The sequence below is a fragment of the Paramisgurnus dabryanus genome, chromosome 8 (genome assembly GCF_030506205.2).
Source record: "Paramisgurnus dabryanus chromosome 8, PD_genome_1.1, whole genome shotgun sequence".
NCBI classification, from domain to species: Eukaryota; Metazoa; Chordata; class Actinopteri; order Cypriniformes; family Cobitidae; genus Paramisgurnus; species Paramisgurnus dabryanus.
In genome coordinates, this window is record NC_133344.1 from 26110065 (window position 1) to 26132018 (window position 21954).

The 21954-nt window shown below is 42.5% G+C and overlaps 1 long non-coding RNA gene across 1 annotated transcript in view; it reads right to left on the reverse strand.

The window, feature by feature from the left end:
• Positions 1-13764: 13764 nt before the first annotated feature.
• LOC135771146 (uncharacterized) overlaps positions 13765-21954 on the reverse strand; it is a 48640-nt gene continuing 40450 nt past the window's right edge. The window contains exon 4 of the long non-coding RNA XR_010542842.2: positions 13765-13792. This is a non-coding gene — a long non-coding RNA (uncharacterized lncRNA). The remainder of the gene's footprint in view (positions 13793-21954) is intronic.

The following is a 21954-nucleotide window of genomic DNA, read 5'->3' on the forward strand; positions in this document are numbered from 1 at the left end:
ATTTCTGATAACAGACAAAATAAACAACACGTAGATTACTTAAATTCAAATTAGGGCTGGGCGATATATATCGGGGGATTGTCATGCGCATCTCGTCAGCGAAGCCAGTTCCTTGATTAGTAGTAAATCGCCATCAGCTGCTTTTAGATGGAGCGGAATTTACTAAAAAGAGCCGTAGTTAGTTGAAAATCGTGGAAATTTTGCATTAATTATCGAGGACGTATCGCAGGCGATAAATAATGCGATATGGCCCAGCTTGTCAGTGAACTACGGCTCTGTGTAGTAAATGCAGCTCTATCTGAAAACAGGTAATGGCGATTTACTAAAGCGCATCAGAAACTACACTGAGCTAAGTTCAGAACGTTTCAGGTTTGCTGTGGATGTGACTGTCCGCCAACTTTCAAAAAGAAAATCTGTACTTCAAAGTTTGCACAAAAATGTAAGATTTCAGGCTCTGTTATTCGCACTGTGGTCTGGAAACGTGAGTCTCCGCGGATCGCGTGCGCGTCTATACAAACGAGGGGTGATTCTCACGAAACCATTGAAACACCACGGCACTAGGGCTGTCACTTTTGTGAAAAAATCATTTTCGATTTTTAATATATAAATGTTCATTGAATCGATTGTAAAATCGATTTTCCATGTCTAAAAAAGATGTTTCCATTTTCAACGCCAAATAACAGACAAATGTAAAGAGAGCGCCTGAAACGCACAAGTCAGCAATATTTCTTATTCATTGTCATTAAGTTTCGTGCAGAATAAAAAACAGCAACAGTAGTGCAACATTCTCTAAAAAAATATGCAGAGTGGACTGCTGCCATAAATGAAAAACATTACTGCAGGCTTCAACCGGCTGCTTTTATGATTTAGGCAATTCAAAAATTATTTTAAATAATGATTCGATCCATTTCAAACAACTGTTCAAAAATGAAACTTTAAATAGACTTACTTGAAGTTGAGAACATGCTGTGTATTTTTTTATTAAACGTAACCGACACTTAGGCGGCACTAGGCAGGCATAATGAAATGCGCAAAAAGGCTAGGCCATTACAAATTATTGGTCAGGAAAACAAGTCGATCAACATTTTAGGGGTCAAGAGCAGAGCGCTTTTCATTCACTATATGTCCATCTGTTGAGAAGACGCACTCCGACCGCACTGATGTCCCAGGGAAACTCGGGTACTTCGTTGCCAGCTACGTATTTCGTACTGCCAATCTTCCATCACAAAAGCGGGTCGCTGTCAGCTCGCAAGAGTGGCTCCTTGTCATAACTCCTTCATCTCCTGTAACGTCACAATTTCGACGCTCTCTCGTGTTGCACAGGTTTATTGACGTTGTCCTCCATTTTCTTTGCAAAACACTAGATGCAGCGATTGAAAGCGTGAAACTATAGGTGCTTAAAATTGCTGGGTATTTTCTGTCTAGCTTTCGCACACCTACTGCACTTTCGGAATTCTTTATTTTCTTTTTCTGCTTGTTTGTGAGTTTTGTTACATCTATATTTTTAACTGTTTAATTCTTTTAAAATTAATAGTGTACATATTTGGTTAAAATCGATTGCCTATTTTCGTTTTCGAAACTTTTTTTGGTTGGTCCGATCGATTGTGCAATCGATTTTCGAACGAAAAGTGACAGCCCTACACGGCACTAATGATTTTAGCTATAAAATGTGTAATAAAGTAATATTAAAAAGCATCAGAATTAACACAATATTGTGTTCTACCTTGCACAATGTGTGATTTCAACATAAGAATTTATATTTTGTCAATTTTATCTCATTTTCTGCTGAAATTCTCATTACCGCAATGTGTCCGGCTGTGTTTGAACATGCGTTATGTTGTAATTTAATCAAATCAACACAAAAATATTTAGAAAAAAAATAAATGGATGTTTTGCTAGACTACTTTAGATGACAGAAAAAATATTTACTGAATATTCATGTATAATAATAATGAAGAAAAATTAGGAAAATGATGTGTCCATGCCTGATGTTCTCATCCTCCGCAACACTTTTTGAGAACAGTTTAAGCACACATACAGAATTTTAATAAAGTTTGATTTTGAGTGACCAGGCACATGGACCAGTTACTTCAAGATGGCTACCAGGTAAGATAATTTTTTTACAGTTAATTTGAAATATTGTCTTGTCAGAATGCTTACACGACATTTTGATTATCACCGCAACAGATGCTTATTAAATGTTAATTTAATTAATAGAAGCATAATACTTTGATTTTAAATGCATGTGCAGAATCTCCAAATTATGTTCTTTCAGGTTTGTCATGTCATTTTGAAAATATGTCAGTGTTGATGTTTTCTGACTGTTGCGGTAATGAGATTTTTTAGGACTCGTTTTTTAAATTATGTTACAAAAAGTGTTAAATGATAAGTAAAAGTGTTTAAATTAATATTCCCATTTACTCCAGACTTTGTTTTTCAATGTCTGGTGGGAAAAAAAGTAAATTTAAGAAATTTTTACATTTTCATGCTTGACATTTTTAAAACCAAGTTTTCGTGAGAATCACCCGGGGAGGTGCGAGTGCGATCCACGGAGGCTTGCGTTGCGGACCAATGCGCGAGTAACAGAGCCTTCAAGCATAGCTTTCAGATTGAGAAATTAGGTCGCATATGCAGGCTGCATACGTTATCAAGCCTGGTTTATTAAAGGAACTGAGCATTACATTTGCAAGTCATAAGCATATTACAACAATTTACGATTTACAAAGAATAATTATCATATTTTAATTGTTTATATTCTGAAATAAGACAGTATTAATGACGTATGCAGCCTACGAATGCGACAGCAGCAGCCTGCCGATTGAGAAACGCCGAATGACTGCTGGTGGCTGGTGTTGCCAGATTGGGTGTATTTATCCGCTACATATTAAGGCCTGTTTACAGTGTTTACACTATCATTCAATGAACGCGTTCACGCACAACACTGGCTAAAGGTACCCATAGGTGTCACTATGTAGATAAACTAGTAATGTCATTGATTCTAATGCGAAACCACCGGCATCATTTCAGTGGAAGAATGCACTTTTTTAGTGTAATTAGAAAATTTGAATAGTAAAAATACATATAAAAAAGATTTCTACTTGTATGCATGCAAAAAATTTAAGGCGTCTATTTACACAAAAAATTAATGTATGGAATATGCACACAGTCAAAAAATAAGATGAAAAACAAACAATTTCCTAAAAAAATGTATGTACTTAATTTAACCCATATTTCCGAGTAATGATAACACCAATGCATGGTAGTTATTGTTGCTATAGGAAAACTGAACTGCGGCATGGGAGGGAAGATGTTGGCTGTACTTATATATAACACATGTTTTCCATTTTTAGTTGATGGGAACATTTTTGAAGAGCAGGAGGGAATATTTCAGGATTGAGCTAAAATCAAAAATGTTTCTTTATGGTATTTTTATTTAATAACACACATTTGTCTAAAACAATCACCTTTGGGTGAAACTATTTCAGTGATATAGAACTATAAAAAGCAGAATTCAAGGTATGGTACACACATGTATTGAAGGGTCATTTTAGGCAACTTAAAATACTTTGTTCATAGTCTGTTTTATTTAAACCAGCATTGTACTTTGTAATTTTTCTGGTTTGATTAGTCACATGACATTTATGGGTCAGGGAGCGTATTATAGAAAAATTGTAACTTGTTAAAATCTTATCTTGTTTGGTAACCATGGTAATTTCAGTAAGGACCTCATTTAAGACAAAAGCTATTACAGAATAACATTCCTAAGTGCATCTTATCTTAGCTTTAACACTTCTTAAAAACTACAGTGAATGACTGGATTGCCTACAACTACACTCTAAATAGGGCTGGGTTATTTTAACCCAATGCTGGGTAAATATTGGACATAACACATGTTGGGTTAATAAATAAACCTATGCTGGGTTGTTTCAATGCAATGGTTGGGTAACCAACAACCCAGCATACTGTAGGTTTATTTATAATCCCAAAATGTATTGTGTCCAATATTTACCCAGCATTGGGTTAAAATAACCCAGCAGAATTTAGAGTGTAAGCCTCTTCCTGGGTTAGTTACATCACAAACCCCCAAATTTACATAAACCCTGCGCCCCAGGAACACGCAGCAAAGTGAGCTTTTCGAAAAAGCCAATCACAACATACTGGGACAGCTAACCAATTGAGCATATTGGACCAACCAATGGACAAACTCATTATTTTTTCTAATCCATTTGGTGCACCTACAGTAGAGTAGTAGTGCATAAATAATAGTGTGCACTTTTAACTGCTATATGTTATCTATCCAACACGTTTGCAAGATCTATCAAATATTGTCCGTAAGAGTCCTAATGCATTTGGTAGATAGACCTGAACATTAATGTCCCTCTGCTATCTCTCTCTCTCTCTTCAATATCGCTGTCTTTCTGTTTCTCTCCCTATGCACTGAGTGCCAGGCCGCTGCAGGGCTGTCTTTGTTTTTTAATAGGGGCTAATACTCGACCTTGGTTCCTTCCCGTGGGGACAGAGCCCATGAATACCCCCACTGTGCGCCTCTCTCTCTCTTTTTCTCTATCCTGCTTATTCGCTCAGGGAATGCCAATGTTCTGAGGTAAGGCGTCTTTGTACCTCCACAACCCACATTCACACACACACATAGTCACACACATACAGAGCAGCTCTGGTGGAGCTATTGTGAACCTGTTCCCTCTCACACTCACAAATAGAGAAACATAATAATCTCCTTGGATTGATGTAGTAAAAAGCGGCCCGGTCCGTTGCAAACCGAGTTTGTGTTCCCCCGACAGCGGGGAGCCTTAGTGGACACCATCAGAGGCGAGGGGTCTGCTCACTGGCATAGGTTCAATGTTACCAGACATTATCAGGACAAGTTAATTACAACAAGCTGCCGCAACCATCTTTAATTTTAGGATATTAAAGGGATGTTTGCCCAGAAACAGGCTTTCAAAATAACAACGCTTAATAGGGTTAGAGAGATGACCACTGGTTAAATTACAATTTTAAATTTACAATTAGTTAATGCATTGAAACATAAATTAGCAGCATAATTTATTAGTCGTTGTTAATGTAAGTTTATAAAAATGAGTGTAACTAAAATCCCTTTCCCAAATTATCTTAAACTTAAAGCACTTGATATTCTAATGTGCATATATTACCAGTAGAAACAACATGGAAAAATACAACATACACCAAACAGATAGGGCATCGTGAGCAACATAAAACTCAACTGCGAATATATAACCTTTAAAAAATATACATGTTACAGTGTGAAATAACTGGTCCAAAATTATCCCTGCATGCCTGCAACCCTGGATTTAGGAACACCACAAACCAATTTTAGGGTGACACTGTGGTAACCCCTAGTAGATGCTGATTCCTGAAAGGCTTTTGAGCCTTAAATAGTCATAATCATATTGGATCTTTCAAACCTGATCAACCTGAAACCAACCGAGATCCGTCTTTGTATGGCAGTACTCAGCCATCATTAACTCATTTTGGACTTGTAAACATTATTGACAGCATGCATTGAAGATTGTCGCAGAGCTGTCAGCGTTGTCTTCAAAAGCCATTCACTGTAAAGCTCTGGTACGTATGGAATGAAAAGGGTGGGTTTCACGCACTGCATGGTAAAGGCTGGAGAGGTAGACTGGCACGCATAATTCAAATAAACTCACTTTCATGCATTTGCTTTTATTGTCTGCTCAGTTTGCACTATTAGATGATAATGCCTTTCAAAAATGCTTAGCATTCAGGCACACTTAATAAAATTTACCAAAGAGAGAGAGAAATGGTTTGGCATAGATTCCTCATGTGTTTATATTGTAGGTCGACTTTTGTTATTGTGTATTCATTATTTATATTATTCTTCCTGGTTTATCCTTTAGTATATACTCTTTTATGTTTTATTGCCTTTGTCATTTATTGTTTCGTGTGCCCTTCAGCCTGTCTTTCTATAGAAAATCAAACAAAATGAGTATTGATTTCATCGAACGAACGTACAGATGACAATGAAGATCTTGAAATCTTGTTTAAAGCATGCGTCGGTGATTTGCTAACTCCTGCTTAAGCCATAAAACCGAGCTGCACAGCTGTGTGACATGAGACATAGAACAGTCTCAAACTATGCTAGCCTTGAACTCTTCTGACTTGCACCCTGTCAAAACAAGCATGATCATTTTAAGTCTTTTTTATAATAAACGTCCATACAATCCTCTCTGACTCTATCAGGTACAGTAGTTTCAGAGCAGGACTTCACGAGTAAGGAAAAATACAACTTTAGCAAACAGTTTCACTGTAGGATAATGTGCACTGATAAACCCGTAGGGAGCACAGGGCTTGAGCAGACAATCCTGAACAAAATAATTTGCATTTAGACTGATTCAAAGATGCAAAAACTATATTTAGTTGGCTATGATGCAGTGCTTTATAAAACAGATGGGAGAGGCCGGACCTATAACCCAACCCACTTCTTCACTATTAAAATAATGTATGGATCCAGCAACACATAATAAGATTTATGAGACACAAGGTATTTAAAAAACATGGGTAAGTAAAAATAAAACTATGGCAATTTGCACCTGCTTCAGTATACTGTAATTTGTAATGTACTATACAATAACGAATGTATAAAAATCTGCCTGAATCAAGATATTACTTGATCACCATGAAATGGAATAGCAACTGTCTTCTTTTCCATATCGTGACGTATTTCTAAGTGAAACAGCTTCAGAAATGAGAAAAATGTAGGGTGAGGCTTGATTTGGTCCATCGAGAACTGATTGAATTGTTGGAAGTTGGACCATCTTGCTAATCGCCACAATCTTTTCCCAGGCAAAAACAATTCTCAGATGGAATGGCGCCCCGCCCACGTGCCCATTGATGCCAACTTGGCGACTTGATGACTAAATGTATTAACTATTTTATACTTATTTTATAAAAAAGTGCCTAGCGACTTTTTGGATGAGCTATAGCTTAAGATCTGTATGCATTTCTTGGAAATCATTTATCTGGGTATTATTTGCTCGTCATATCTTTTGAAACTGGACTGTTTAGACAAATAAACATGAATATAGCTCAGCTGCACAGTTTTTTTACTCAGATGGACTTTAAAAGTTCAGTTGAAGTGAGATTGCTGGTTAACAATGTGTATGTTAACAAGTAGTTTTAATGGGTCATGTTCAGTCACTATTTTATATTTCTTTTATCGTCAGAAACAGATAATATAGACCATTTTGGAGTAGACGTCACAGTTACGTGCAAGCTGCGTGCATAATGGGGTCGCAGGAAAACGTCTCGGTTACGGATGTAACCCTCGTTCCCTGAAGGAGGGAACGGAGACGTCACGTCGTGACCGACGAATTGGGAACTCGCTTAGAGAGACCAATCTGCTTCGTATACTACTAAAACGCCAATGAACTTGGCATTGAGATATTTGCATAATGCTGGCGCCGCCCAGCCAGGTGCCTTTATAAGCAGCAGGTGCAAATAGGGAAATTAGCTTCTTTTCGCTGAGAAAGCCGGGAGAAAGTGACCGGTCGATAAACAGCAGGGAGCAGCCCTGTGGCGACGGGACGTGACGTCTCCGTTCCCTCCTTCAGGGAACGAGGGTTACATCCGTAACCGAGACGTTCCCTTTCAGTCGGTCACTACGACGTCACGTCGTGACCGACGAATTGGGAATCCCTACCAAAACGCCACTGAGGGCTGACCTCTTCCAGTGTCTGCGTAAAGCCCTCCGGTTCCACTTAAGGAGAAGGAGAATTAGGTTTTAAGGCAGAAGGCCGGGCACTAGATGTTCCTTTAACCCCACAGTAGTGCCAGCGACTGGGAAGCGCCCTATCTGAGCGGTATAGGGACGCTGCGGAAGCCACCGCCCCGTTAAGGGCTATTGGTGGGCGAAAGTCAACCGTAGTTGAGGTAAAAATGACAGCCGTGGCTGTGTAAGCAAAGCAGTGCTCTGCTAAGGGAAACGTGGGCTGGTAGGATTAACCCCACGGAATAATACTCACAAAGGAACCCGTTGGGACACAATGTGGAGCCCAAGCCAAACACATAGGTTCGTAAGAATACAGCTAGTGAGAGGCTGACAGCCAATGCTCCGCAACAAAGGCTGCCAAGGCATCGGAGGAAGAGCAATTCAAACCATTACCCATTTTTGCTCTGATGGCCTTCCATACTGAAACTCAATTAGGAGCCTCAGTTGGAGGCTGCAAGCCGACCTGCGAGTCTGCTCTCCGTGCCCTCCCTGGTGAGGAAAGAACATGAGAGGATACAGGCTCGATACGAACACTGTAAAATCTAATGAACGTATTAGGTGTCGCCCAACCAGCAGCTCTACAGATGTCTGTTAGCGAGGAACCACGAGCTAAAGCCCAAGATGAGGCAACACTCCGTGTGGAGTGCGCTCTCAAATTAAAGGGGCAAGGAATACCCTGAAGATTATAAGCCAGGGCGATAGTATCAACAATGAGACATCCTCTGCTTAGTGACAGCTTTCCCTTTCTGCTGGCCACCATAACAAACAAAGAGCTGGTCTGAGGTCCTGAGGCTTTGCGTGCGTTCCACGTAGAGTCGCAGTGCGCGTACGGGGCACAACAAAGCCATGGTTGGGTCTGCATCCTCCGGGGGCAGCGCTTGCAAGCTCACCACCTTATCTCTGAAGGGAGTGGTGGGAACTTTGGGCACGTAGCCTGGTCTGGGTCTCAGTGAGACAGCAGGACCAAACTAAAGCACGAATCGTCAACAGAGAATGCATGTAAATCCCCTACTCTCTTCATGGAGGCCAATGCTATCAGGGTCAGAGTTTTCATTGATAAAAACATCAGACTCGTAGACTGCAAAGGCTCAAAAGGGAGACCTGAAGGCTTCAGCACCATGGACAGGTCTCAGGAGGAAAGAGGGAGGGCGCGAGGGGTTTAGCCTGCGAGCGCCTCTTAAAATGTAATAATTAAATCATGCTGGCCAACTGATCTGCCGTTGATAAGTGAGTGATAAGCAGAAATAGCGGCAATATCAACTTTAATGGCGGAGGGACAGCCTACCATCTAACCTATGTTAAAGATATAAAAGCACAATGTTAATGGGCATTCTCTGGGGTCCTCGCGTTGCGAAGAGCACCGGGTGACGAAAAAGGTTTCATTAAGCGCGTAAGCCCGTCTTGTGGATGGTGCTCGAACCGCGTCGATGGTGTTAGATACCGCTTGCGATAAATCACCTAAACCTTGCGCGCGCTCAACGACCATACATGGAGATCGCACAGGTCGGGCGCGAGTGCCCCTTCCTTGAGAAAGAAAGTCCTTCCTCAGGGGAATCCGCCAGGGAGGGCTGTCGCGAGGAGCATTAACTATGAAAACCAATTCTTGGTCGTCCAGTACGGACGATTAATAAAAGGCTCTCCTCATCCTGCCTGACTTTGCACAGTGTCTGCGCAATAAAGCTCACTGGAAGGAATGCGTATTTACGCACCCCCCGCGGCCAGCTGTGTGCCAACGCATCCACGCCGAGGCTGCCCTCGTTTAGTGAATAAAATAGGCGACAGTGGGTATCGTCCGGCGACGCAAACAGATCTATCTACGCACAACCGAACTTCTTCCAAATTAGCTGGACCGTCTGGGGGTGGAGTCGCCATTCGCCGGGGGCGCAGCTCGGGAAGCGCGTCTGCCGCTGTATTGAGCGACCCGGGATGAAAATGGCACGAAGGGACCTCAGATGCTTCTGACTCCAAAGGAGGAGATGACGAGCGAGATGCGACGGGTGACGAGAGCGCAAAACCGCCTTAACGGTAAATAACGCAACAGTCGCAATGTTATCGGTGACGGCTAATACATCCTTCCCTCGCATCTCCATAGCGGAGCGTACAAGTCCCAGATATACAGCGCACCGCTTGCGGCAGTTGGGGTGCTATGCACACCCCTGAGACTGCAAGCCCGTCATACGTGGCTGATCATCCCGTGCTGAGGGCATTGCAATATACAGAATGCCAGGAGACCCCTCAGGGGCATATCTTCTATCGGAAATGCCGGGTCTACCACGGGGAAAAATTTAAATGACACGCAGGTGTAATGTTTACACGGTGTACGTCGGTGTGCCACGCTCTCCTCGAGACTCGATCGTAAGCCAATGCTGAAGCGGTCTCATATGAAGCAGCTCGAGCAGTGTCACAGCTGCAGCTGCTGCCATATGTCCAGGAGCTTCTGAAATTGTTTCAGAGGGACCGCGTACTTCCCTCGAATTAAACCGAGGCAAGTCAGAACTGACTGGTTGCGCGCTCTTGTAAAACACGCCAATTAGTCGATCGAGTCTTATTTCCATACTGAGAAAAAGGATCCTCTGCACGGGGCAAAGTTGCTCTTTCCCAGTCAACCTGAAGACTTAAACGAGCGAGATGCCGAAGCATTAACTCTCTGTGTTCGCGCACGTCTGCCAAGAACGGGCTATTATAAGTCGACGTAGATAAAAGCAGAATGCGAACAACGCTCTCTCTCTGACATTTTAATGCCGTGACTAGCACATGGAGACACGGAGAGAGAGAGAGACAGCTCGAATGGTGTACTTAGTAATAATATGCCCACCCCACGACGCAGAGCGAAAGAACCGTCTAAAGCGAGGGGAGATGGACACATAAAGTACACGTCTTACAGGTCTAAGGCTGCAAACCGATCTGAATATTGAAATACGAGCTTCGGCGTTATCATCCAAAAAGAACACCTTCGTAGAGCCGGTGCGTAAATCAAATCGATCGTAACCCGCCGCGTATTTTGGGTACTATGAGATAAAGGCTGGAAAGACCCCATCATCATCATCTCGGTAAGAGGGACCAGCTCGAACATCCTTCGCCAACAGGATATCGACTTTTGCACGCAGTACATGTGCATCGGACGCTTTCACCACAGTGAAACGAAAGCCCAAATTTTGGGGTGTGCCGGATTCGTAACCGAGGCGGATCGTGCGTAAAACCCAACGAAACGGGCTGGGAACTGAAGCCAAGCACCCAGGCACCGTACGAGGAGAAATAACGACACTACCGAAGTACCCGCGGTGGGGCAGCGAAGCGAGACAGGTGGGACTGCCGGTGCGTCTGCTGTGACAGCATAAACATCTACAGTATGTGTGTGTGACACTGACCTGAGCCCGCTGAGGGTAACGGTCGTCTGGTCTCCTCTACGGAGAGCGCAGACTCCGATGAGGGTGCTGGTGGTCCGGTCTCCTCAGCGGAGAGCTCGGACTCCTCAGGTCACCCGCTGGCGATAGAGGAGAGGTAGGGGAGCTGGTGTGTACCCGCTCACGGCTCTCTCGATCCTCCGGAGACCTAGAGAGGGAAGAGGAATGCACTCTTATGTGTGGTTAAGTGGGTACCGGCCGAACAGCCGGTGGAACATATGCAAACCAAGGATTTTCCACCCGACCCTCTATCGGGGGAAGGAGCTCCATCTCCTGAAGAGTGATCCTCTGCCAATCCGGGTCGCCCTTCACTGGCCACTTAAACTCCCGAATTTCACGGGAAGCAGCTAAGCGGGCGGGGCGAGCTGCTGACGACCGGTTCCCCTGCGCTGCCGAGATGGGGTCCGAGGAGGGGAACGGAGGTGGTCGCCGCAGGACGCCGACGGCGAGAGGCAAACTGAGGAGCCGGCGTGGTGGACCAAGGGCAGCTCTCTTCCGCCGGGGCACGACCTAGGAGATCGCCTCAGTCTGCGCAGCGGAGCTGTACGACTCCCCTGGCTCGCCGAAGAGGCCGGTCTGTGAGACAGGAGCATTCAAGTTGTTATCGTCTGCGTCCGTCATGTCAGTCAGACACAGCCAAAGGTGGCGATCTTGAACCACTGTGGTGGACATCGTACGACTGAAGGTCGCGGCCTCCCTCGTAAATCCTTGGTGAGCCTGCAGCAACGTTATTGCGTGCAGGGCCGAAGCCGCCTCTCCGGCATGCCTGATGGGCAGCGTCCGTAACCGGACGACTGTCTACAAACACGGGAGGGAAGGGTTGGGTGGTCCCTCCAGGAACGCATCCCGCTCCACTGAAGGGGTCCCCGCCCTTAGCGGCTCCGTTGGTGAGGGAGGTGAGGGGTGAAAGCTGAACGGCCGGACGGCCGCAAATCACGTCAGCTCTTCGTGCCGTCGGGAAAGAAAGGCACAGGAGGAGAGGACCGAGAGGCCCGAGCAGCTCCGAAGTACCAATCATGTGGGCGGGACAGTTCGGGCGGAGAGGGGTTAACCTTTCCAACTCTACCGTCTCCGCCGCTCGAGCGGGCACGGCCGCCATCTCCGGAACGACTCTGCCTCGGAGGAAAAATGGACACCCCTCTGATGCTGCAGAAGTGACGGGACCAGAAGGAGGTCCAATGGATTCGGCAGACATCGTAGAACACGACTCTGCAGTCTCCACCGGAGCCTCAACCGGCTGAGGATGGAAGGCCGGTAGGTGGAGGACGCATCCTCCATCCTACTCAGCGTAGTGACGCGAAGGGCGCCCTGCGAGCGCTTGACAGCCGCACCATGGCGGCGTCAGCACTGCAAAGGCGCGGACAGCGTTCCCGTAGAAACGACAGTCGTCTCCGCAATCCAAGAGGGTTATGCTCTCACAGAGAGAACAGAAACTCTCCACGAACGCAGCCCCGGAGTGCTCGATGCCTGAGCACGAAGACAGCGCTCGTGACCGTCACTGGAACCCTTATACTTCTCGCATCCAAGATCGCACGGACGAAAAGCCATCCTGAAAAGGACGCTGATGTCCGGATATACGAGAGAGTGGCTGCCTTTAACAAGGCACAAAGCTCTCTCGTATTACTCTTTTAGGGAAATTCACTCAGATGCCTAGTTGATGAGCGCACAGGAAGGCAACGCACACACTAAACTCAAAACAATAAACAGGTGTAGAGCCGTGGAATTAAGCGAAGCGTCCGCTGTGGTACTGCTAGTCCAACCAACTTCAGCAATCAAATCCCAACAGAGTAAAGTAGCTTCTCAGTAGCAGATAATGCCGGCTTTCGAAGCGAAAAAAAGCTAATTTCCCTATTTGCACCTGCTGCTTATAAAGGCACCTGGCGGGGCGGCGCCAGCATTATGCAAATATCTCAATGCCAAGTTCATTGGCGTTTTAGTAGTATACGAAGCAGATTGGTCTCTCTAAGCGAGTTCCCAATTCGTCGGTCACGACGTGACGTCGTAGTGACCGACTGAAAGGGAACAAAGGAAGTGAATTGTACACGAGTGAAACGAGCAAGATAACTCACTAGAAAATGTCCTGTTGTGCTGTTAAGTGTCAGAATAGGAATGCCAAAAAAGATGGCTTTCAATTTTATAGAATACCATCGTCTAAGACACCATTTGAAGATAAACGTAGGTGTTTATGTTTGCAATAAGCCCTTAAACGGACAGAATGGAGCGATGAAATCATCTGGAAATCTATTAATAATTAGAATAGAAATTAAGTAGAGAAGATGTCCGGTGTTCTGTCGAAGTCTGTTCCCTCCATGTGTTTCTTATAGCAATTCAGACTGTAAAAATAATTGATTTAGCAAAAAAGAACAATACATATACATTACATACATGTATATCAGTAGCCAAGACATTTAAACTTTTTATTTATCTAAAAAAAATAAACGTAATGTGATTAAAACGCTATAAGAAACATTGCACTAAAGGGAAACATAGGGGAATCAAGATTTCGACAGAACACCTGATCCATAAAAATCACGGTTTAATGCTAAAACACTTCTCACCGCTACTGCCGAGATGTCACTTTCTGCAACCAGTTTGGCTCCGCCCACAAAAAACGTCATCTCTGCAAACACAAAAGTGGTCTATACAAATGAAAACTTTTTGTAGGCATTCAGCTATATTAAAATATAGTTTGTGAGAGTTCAAAGAGTAAGAGAAACGTGAAACAGATTTGAAGTGACAAAATTCAAATATGACGTGATGACGTCACTGATATTGTAATTACGAAATGACGTAATCTAGCGACACTTTCCACTAAAAATAGTTGGCAACAATGCTCGCACCCTCATCATTCCTTGTGAAAGAGGTTCTTTTAAGGAGGAAGCAGGTTAATGTTTTTGATAAAAGATAATGAGGGCACGTATTTTTTTTTTAATTAATGAAGTATACATTTTTTTATAAATTATTGTAGTGTTTAATTTCAATTTCATGGTGACTTTAATAATTTCTAAATAATTAAATGACACTTCTTGCACTTATTTACTGTCCAACAGTTTGATATGGCTTTTGTTTTTATATATTCTCAAAACAATAAAAAAATAATTGGATTTGAATAATGATATGAAGGGGTTCAGATGGAAAACTCACTTGTGCGTATGGAGTGATTTCTTGTTAATTAGCATTTTTTTATTAGACTCTTAATGGATTCTGCTTAAAAAACTGTATTTTTGAATGGGCTGAGGGCAGGATTAAGCGATTTTGACGCAAAAGTATTTGATATATGGGTAGTTCGTGTCGAGAGCAATCGGTTACAATCATTATCTCATTTTGGACAAAGGTGGCATTTTGCATCTGAACTCTTCATACATAGGCATTACCAATTGAAGTAATTAAGTGTTTATGCTTGTAGTACGGTTCTTTTGGTCCGGACCAAAGTCCTTTAAGTCCTGGTTCACTTAGCGTTCATACTGGCATTTTAGCAGCCAACCTAAAGATAACGAACCTTAATGCGTAAGGATAGTTGCACCTCACCAGAGTTTGTTTAAAAGAGTACTGAGACCCAACTTTTCAGCGGTCTTGGTTCGCTTGTTTAGTGCACTAGAGTTTACCACATTTACTCAAATGAACCGCACCAACCAAGCAATCACACCAGAGTTTGTTTTAATCTAACCAAACATGTCAAGTATGAACATGCCCAAGTTAATCCAACTTTCACTTTTTACAGTGCGTTTCCACTTTATGTGAATTAGTGTTTTCAAGTATTTATGTCTCAAACTTCCGATGAACTTAGTATTGCCATCAGTGCAGCATCTTAATGTATCACCATATTTCCTCATTTAGATTTGCTGTTTTTACAAGTTTATAAAACAGCATTCATGGCATCCCAGCGATCTGAACTCCTGAAATGAACCCGGTTGTGCACCAGAAATTACTAGTGTGAAAGTGCTGTTAGTCCTGTATCTTAGCAACAGCACGAGTTTCTCATCATTTTCATTGAAAAGCTCTATGCACCAGGTTAAGAGGTTGTTTCAACAGTAAATAACACTTTAGTCTCGTACCGAGCACAAGAAAACATTTTTGTATAAGTAACATTTGTAAGATTTGATGACATTTGTCTAATTTGCAGCCCAATTAGATGAAAGAATTCTTCTGACTGAATTTTATGAGTGATTTGACTTCCCAATCAGAACAGTCTTGAATTTATGAGCAAGTGTTCAACGAGTTCAACAGAAATGCTTTCCCTCTAAAACGATAGCTTTTAAACTGACATAACTATGAATCATGCTTCTTCTATTATGCAAAACCTGCAAGATATATAGCCATAACATACCGTTCTATGGCCCTAAATATAACAGTAAGCACTACCTAAGGATCTAAACATGTTAATAATAAGAAAGAGATTGAAAACATCCAGCGTTCATGTCCGTAACTGTGCCAGTAATGGATGGATTTTTCAATATAGAAACGCATGCTGCTTTTTTTGACAAGGTGATTTAAACTAATCTAATAGCTCATAAAACAAATCTATTCATAAACATTTTCTTTGTTAGTAATTTTAAAAGCATTAAAAGTTAAATCTTAGGCTGACTGAAGCAAAACCTTTAAGCGTATCCAAAGATGAAGCCAAAAACAAAGTTTTTTTTAATCTGTTTTGTTTTCAAAACTGTTGTGAATCATGACAAAAAAACACCTGTAACTCGTTGCACACTGTAAGCGCTGGCATGCTAACACGTTGGCACGCAAACACTGCCCAAACCAGCGCTGGGCCACATCTCCAACCTTTCCTGTTTTATCATCATGTTCATTTGGTCACCCTAGCTACATCTAAATATTATACAGTGGTATTTCACAGTGGTTTACATAAGTGTCAAAAATCTGTGTGTTACTGCTTTGCCAAAGCCATGGGTCTTTGTGTGCTCTTTTGCCATTGACAGCGTGTCACAATGCCCAGTTTGGTTTGGTTAGGGAGGGAGAGAGTAAAAGTCGAAGCATTCTCACAGGACCAAAGGAGTGATCTCGGGCCAGATGGCTGCCCTACAGCCCTGGACTCAATGCCGGCCCCTTGATAGAGCAGACAGGCCGGTACACTCTCCAAAAGGCTTGAAAGAAAATACTGGGAGAAAAAACTTGCCTTTCCAAACCTTTAATTATCCAACTGTCTGCTGTTGCCTTTCAATGGTGATCTCTACTCTGCCCACCCCTCCTAAAAGCACACTGAACCCCTAAGACGATCCAAACATGGGACACAATGCACACAAGAAAAAACAAAACAAGGGGGCAAAGAAAGGAAAGCCAATGATGAAATAGAAAAAAAATTGGCGTAAACATGCATACACAAACGCAAATACACACACACACATAAAAGACATGCAAATTAATGTCTGGCGTTAAATAGTATTTGTGCCATCTATTTATATCCGTTGTCTCTTTGTGGTGTGAGAAAGGTGTGTGATAACTTCGTAAAGCCCAGCTTAAAAGAGAGGCGCAGTCAGTATATGCTTTACTTCCAGAAATATGCTACGTACTTGAGGCACAAACAAGACTACCCATCTATAAACGTGTTAAGAGATGGGCTGTTATAAAAATACACTTCTACGAAATCCTGACAGCGTGATGTCTTAATAAAGAGCACAGAATATCTTTGCACAAAAAGAAAAGCTGATTAAAGTAAGAGCTGACAAAGCTCCTGTAATAGCAAATGAGAGTCCGTCTGTGCTTTAGATTTCGCTGTAAGTAATATTCTGCCATATGGATTTGTATCTGTGATGGTAGGAAGAGGTAAAGTAATAGGCACAAGGGGGCATATGGCCAGGTTTAGATGCTTTTTCACCTCCACACGGCCCAAAAAAGTCTTCTAACAACAGGGGCGATGAAACAGACATTGACCAAAAAAAAATCGCATACCTGATGATGCACGTTGAGAGGAATTTGAGACCAAATAACGCACCACCCTGTGAATGACCTCACATTCATTGTCTGTCAGGTGCTAAATGAGCTTTGCAGGAACATAGCACCATACTTTCCATGGTAACTCGGAGTTACAAAAAAAAGGGGAATGGATGAAGATGAGCACATAAGTTGTGTTTGTTGTTGTTTGTACTAAACATGCCAAGGCTAGGAAACAGCAGGCAATGTGTGGCTCTCCTTCTCACGATTGAGCATATGGCACTCGACGCGAAAGCAACATAACAAACAGACAGACACAGCGACACACAAGTGTGATCACGGGATGAACTTCTCTTTAGATTTGTGATAAAACATGTCCTGGAAAGAGAGACGGATATCAGACTGATAGTGAGCGGGGCAGGCTGGTTAAACGAGTGAAAGAAATACAGAAAAAAAGAAAAGCGCAGGAGAAAAAGTAACCGAAGGTAAAGCCACACATACTTTTTGGAACAATGATCAACTTCAGCCAGGCGGGTTGACAAAGAGAGCCATTGTTGTAACCATGCCATCTCTGTGCCTCTCTACTCCAGACCTCAACCAGAGACCAGGGTGTACGGGGGCTCGTCCGGGATTGCTTCAACCTGCCCCAGGCATCTTGGGCCCACAGACTTCTAAAGTTTCAAGTTGTTTGAGCTTATCATTTCAGGTTTACAGTACCTTTGCGCATTGTGGTGTCTAAGGGGGCGAGTTTCAACTGCGAATCGCAACCGGTGAATTATGTTTCACACAGACTCGCACGCGGAGTCCGGATCACATTTCAGCTAGTCGTACACGGATCGCTGACCTTCAAGGATGCCAAAAAGAAACTTACATTGATAAATGTGATGCGCAAAAATGAAGCGCAGGTTACTGTCCTAACTAGACCTGACGCTATATGATTCCAGCTATAGGCAATTTATCTGTCCATACTGAATGCAAAAAGGGGTGTAGTGTGACGCAATCAATCACAAAACACATAAAGAATTCACTGTCACTCTTCACAGCATCGCATCACGGCTGGTTTGGACAAAAACTCTGATTAACATGGAAAAGACACCTCTTATCGTATGTTGCGGCATCATGTCTAGTTAGAACACGGTGTGAAAGGGTCTGGCTTATGTTGAATTGACTGTCTCAGGCTCAGTAGCAGGAGGGAGGCCAAGCACTAACCCAACAGATAAGATCAAAATCTGGTGAGGAGAATTCTTTAGAGCTAAGAGGCTGTGATGAAACCAAGTGTAATGGCAAAAAAGATGTGTACCATCTATGGGACTGTACTCACTGAATGATATTAAAAAGATAAAAGAATCTGAAATAAAAGCCCTACGTAAACACCTAAGACGCCTCCATACTGCACCCATTACATCCTCATAAACGTAGATGGCTTTACTTAGCCAGCGAGTCTGATTACGGGCCCTGCCGCTGAAGCAGATCCAAATGCATGGAAGTGGAAGCAGGCCACATTCCATCAGCGTTCATGAGACTGTTGTGCCTCCCAAACCACAAGCATACAAAATAGTTTCCCGATCCCACAATGGTCTTGTTATGCTTCAGACGAACATATATACCACCATGTCCCAACAAACATGGTAGGGAAGACAGAGCGACTTCTGTTTAAAGAGGCATTGAAAAGCAAACTGCTCTTTCTATTTTTATGTTAGCAGATTCCCAACAGCATCCCTGCCGAATGCGGTATACCTTTCTACACTATACTGTAGCTCTCTCACACACAGAGACAAACATACAAAAGGATAAGGTTAAGGGTGATTGGCTGCTCTGTTAAAATCCTGTAAAATTCATACTTTATTTTACAGTATTTAAATTAAGCATCCTGTTCAATCTAGGAAGTCCTCATCAATCTAAAGTCATTTTGAGTTGGAGTCGTTTATAACGTGCATTTAAAAAAAGCAACACTAGTTAAATAAAAATCATTCAAAATATTCTTTATTATCATGAAAATACCTGAAACAATTTGAAGAACAGCAATATAAATATTTCTGTAGACATTTCCTGGGATAGCGTTTGAAACATAGACTGTAAAAAAAAATGGACGAGGTGACGTCGCCTCCCACCATTGTAATGAATTGAAGCCAAAAATGTCCGACCACAGTCACCGCCATGTTACGTAAAAACGTCAGTTTGGAGCCAAGGCATGCGCAGAAGGAATCGTCCGTGGAGCCAGAGGCGGAGCCGCGGTTTCAAACTTCCGCCCAAACGCTCGTGCGACCAATTCAACCACGCCAATCATAACATCACGCCCCGTTTCTATTGCATCAAATTACAAGCTTAAATGAAACATACCACAATAATGAAGACTTGAACATATATCAGCATGATAACAACTACTTGAAAGGACCAAAACCATCTTTCGGAAACTTTTATTGAAAGTGTAAATATGTTTTTTATTTAGAGCAGAGTTCCATTTGTTTGAATAGAGAGGGCGGGGTTTATGACTTGTACTGCAGCCAGCCACCAGGGGGCAATCAAAGAGCCAGAGGCTTCACTTTTTTAAGGCTTATGAGGCACACCCGGTTTGAAATGCTACTTCTTCTGTGGTACAAAGGGAGTTTCTGCATGAGAGCGCCCCCTGGCTTTCGGATGTGCCGGGATTTCACCGTAATTTATTCAAATTCATTAATTGGGAAAACGCGCATTTGCACGGTTAATCGTTACACCCCTAATAACAAGATGATTCCACTTTTATAAAAATAAAATCCCATAATTTACTCACCCCCAGGTCATCTAAGTTAATTTTGAGAAGATATAAAATTTTTTGAGGAAAACATTCCAGGATATAGACTTTATTGAACCTAACAGTTTACAGTTTCAATGCAGATTAAAAATGCAGTTTCAATGCAGCTTCAAAGGGCTCTTAACGTTCCTAAACGAAGCATAAGGGTCTTAACTTAGTGAATCGATAGTCATTTTTGACAAGAGAAATACAAAATAAGCACTTTTAAACCACAACTTCTTGTCTTGCCCTAGCCGTGTGACGCGCCAGCATGAGTTTACGCATTTGTGCAAGCACATCGAAAAGTCACGCGTCATATGTGAAACGCACATTTGCGCACCATTTTAAACAGTAAACTGGCACAAATACATCAATTAGTATCATTCCACAAATAACAACCTCGGAATGGTCCTCTTTCACCACACTTTTGGGCAATAGTTTCGCATACGTCACCCATGACCTTTCGACATACTTACGCAAAGTGTGAGGTCACTCTGGCGCGTAACATGGCTAGTGCAAGATTTGGTTTAAAAGTGCACATTTTTTATTTTTCTTGCCGAAAATTACAATCATTTCACTAGATAACACCCTTATGCCTCGTTTGGGATCATTTGAAGCTGCGTTAAAACGGCACTTTTAAACTAAACTGTTGAGGTCCAATAAATTCTGAGTAAATGAGTAAATTATCGTGATTTATTTTTTATTAAAGTGGAGTAATCCTTTAAAACAAATATCTATGCAGTATACAGATAAATTATAGCTTATTAGACATAAACTAGTTAACCTTACTAACATATTTTAAAAACTGCTTTAATTTAACAATACATGAAGTCCATCAAATCACTAATATAAGTCTGTCTGTCAAATCTTTATTCACATTCTGGCAGTCTCCATTTATAGTGAGTACTATGAGAGTTTCACACAATAGAAATAACAAGTTATTCAGCCTGTTTATTTACTGCAAAGTTATTCTAAAAGTGAATAAAATACACCCCAACCCCACTCAAATGCAGACCACACATCCAGCCACAGAAACTCATACAGAGACTAACACAAATACACACATACTCATGTGGGTAAGGTCACTTCATACTTTCTATTAGGGTAACATGGACTCGCTGCCCCTGGGCATCCATTCCCAGACTATAATAATCTTGTTTATTAGCAGACGAAATGAAGGACTGTCTGACAAGCATAGCACCGGTCCGCCGGGGTCAAGTGGGGGGTTATTTTCTCGGTTTCTTCTTATTTTCACCTCTTACCATCATTCACCCTTTCTCTCTCTTTGTCCTCAATTCTCACCTTCCTTGCTCTGTCCTTCATTCAACTTCCTCCTTTTCCCATCTCTTCCAATTTCTACAACTTCCTGCCATTCTTGTCATCTCTCCCACCCTCCCTCCCTTGTTCAGAGTCTAAATGCAGAGGACAGTGAAGGTCAGTCTGCTTAAAATGGAGAGCTGGTGGTCTCTCGGCAGCAGTCATTAATGTACAGATACTGCAGATCTGCGCACCCAGTGAAGCCAGACTGCAGGGAAAACGGTCTGACAGCTCGCTCTGCGTACTAATGCATGCAACATAAAACACTGCAGACTCCTTCGCTCTCATCAGTATCTCCAGCACAAAATTAAAGTGGATCCTAAAGGGTTCTGGAGTATATCATTTATATAGATACAATCGAATGAACGGTCTGGGGTTATTTATGTGATCCTAAGGCTCAGCTGTGAAATTCATCATCATCTCTTCACAGTGTAGGAATGCTTGAACGAAGTGTTCTCATAATTACCTTTCAGACACTTTTTAGGAGCTTATTTGGGCGTATAGCTTCATCAGCCATGGCTTTAGGGATTCATTAGCGGCTCTCGTAACGATGAAATCACCTCGCCCGGATCCACGACGCAACAGAGTCTGAATGCAGATGGTGTCATGCTGACAAAAAGCATTAAACTTCACTTGGGTCTTGTCTCTTTGTCTTTTTCTCATTCCCTCCCTCTGTTCACATACAGTTCAGGTATTTCTCATTCGTCTAGCTCATATTAATTGAGTATACTCAGTTCTCTAGAGACACTGGCTGACTAGCCTTAAATAATGGCAGGGGAGGCTTAGCAAAAGCAACTAATCCATCTTCAGGT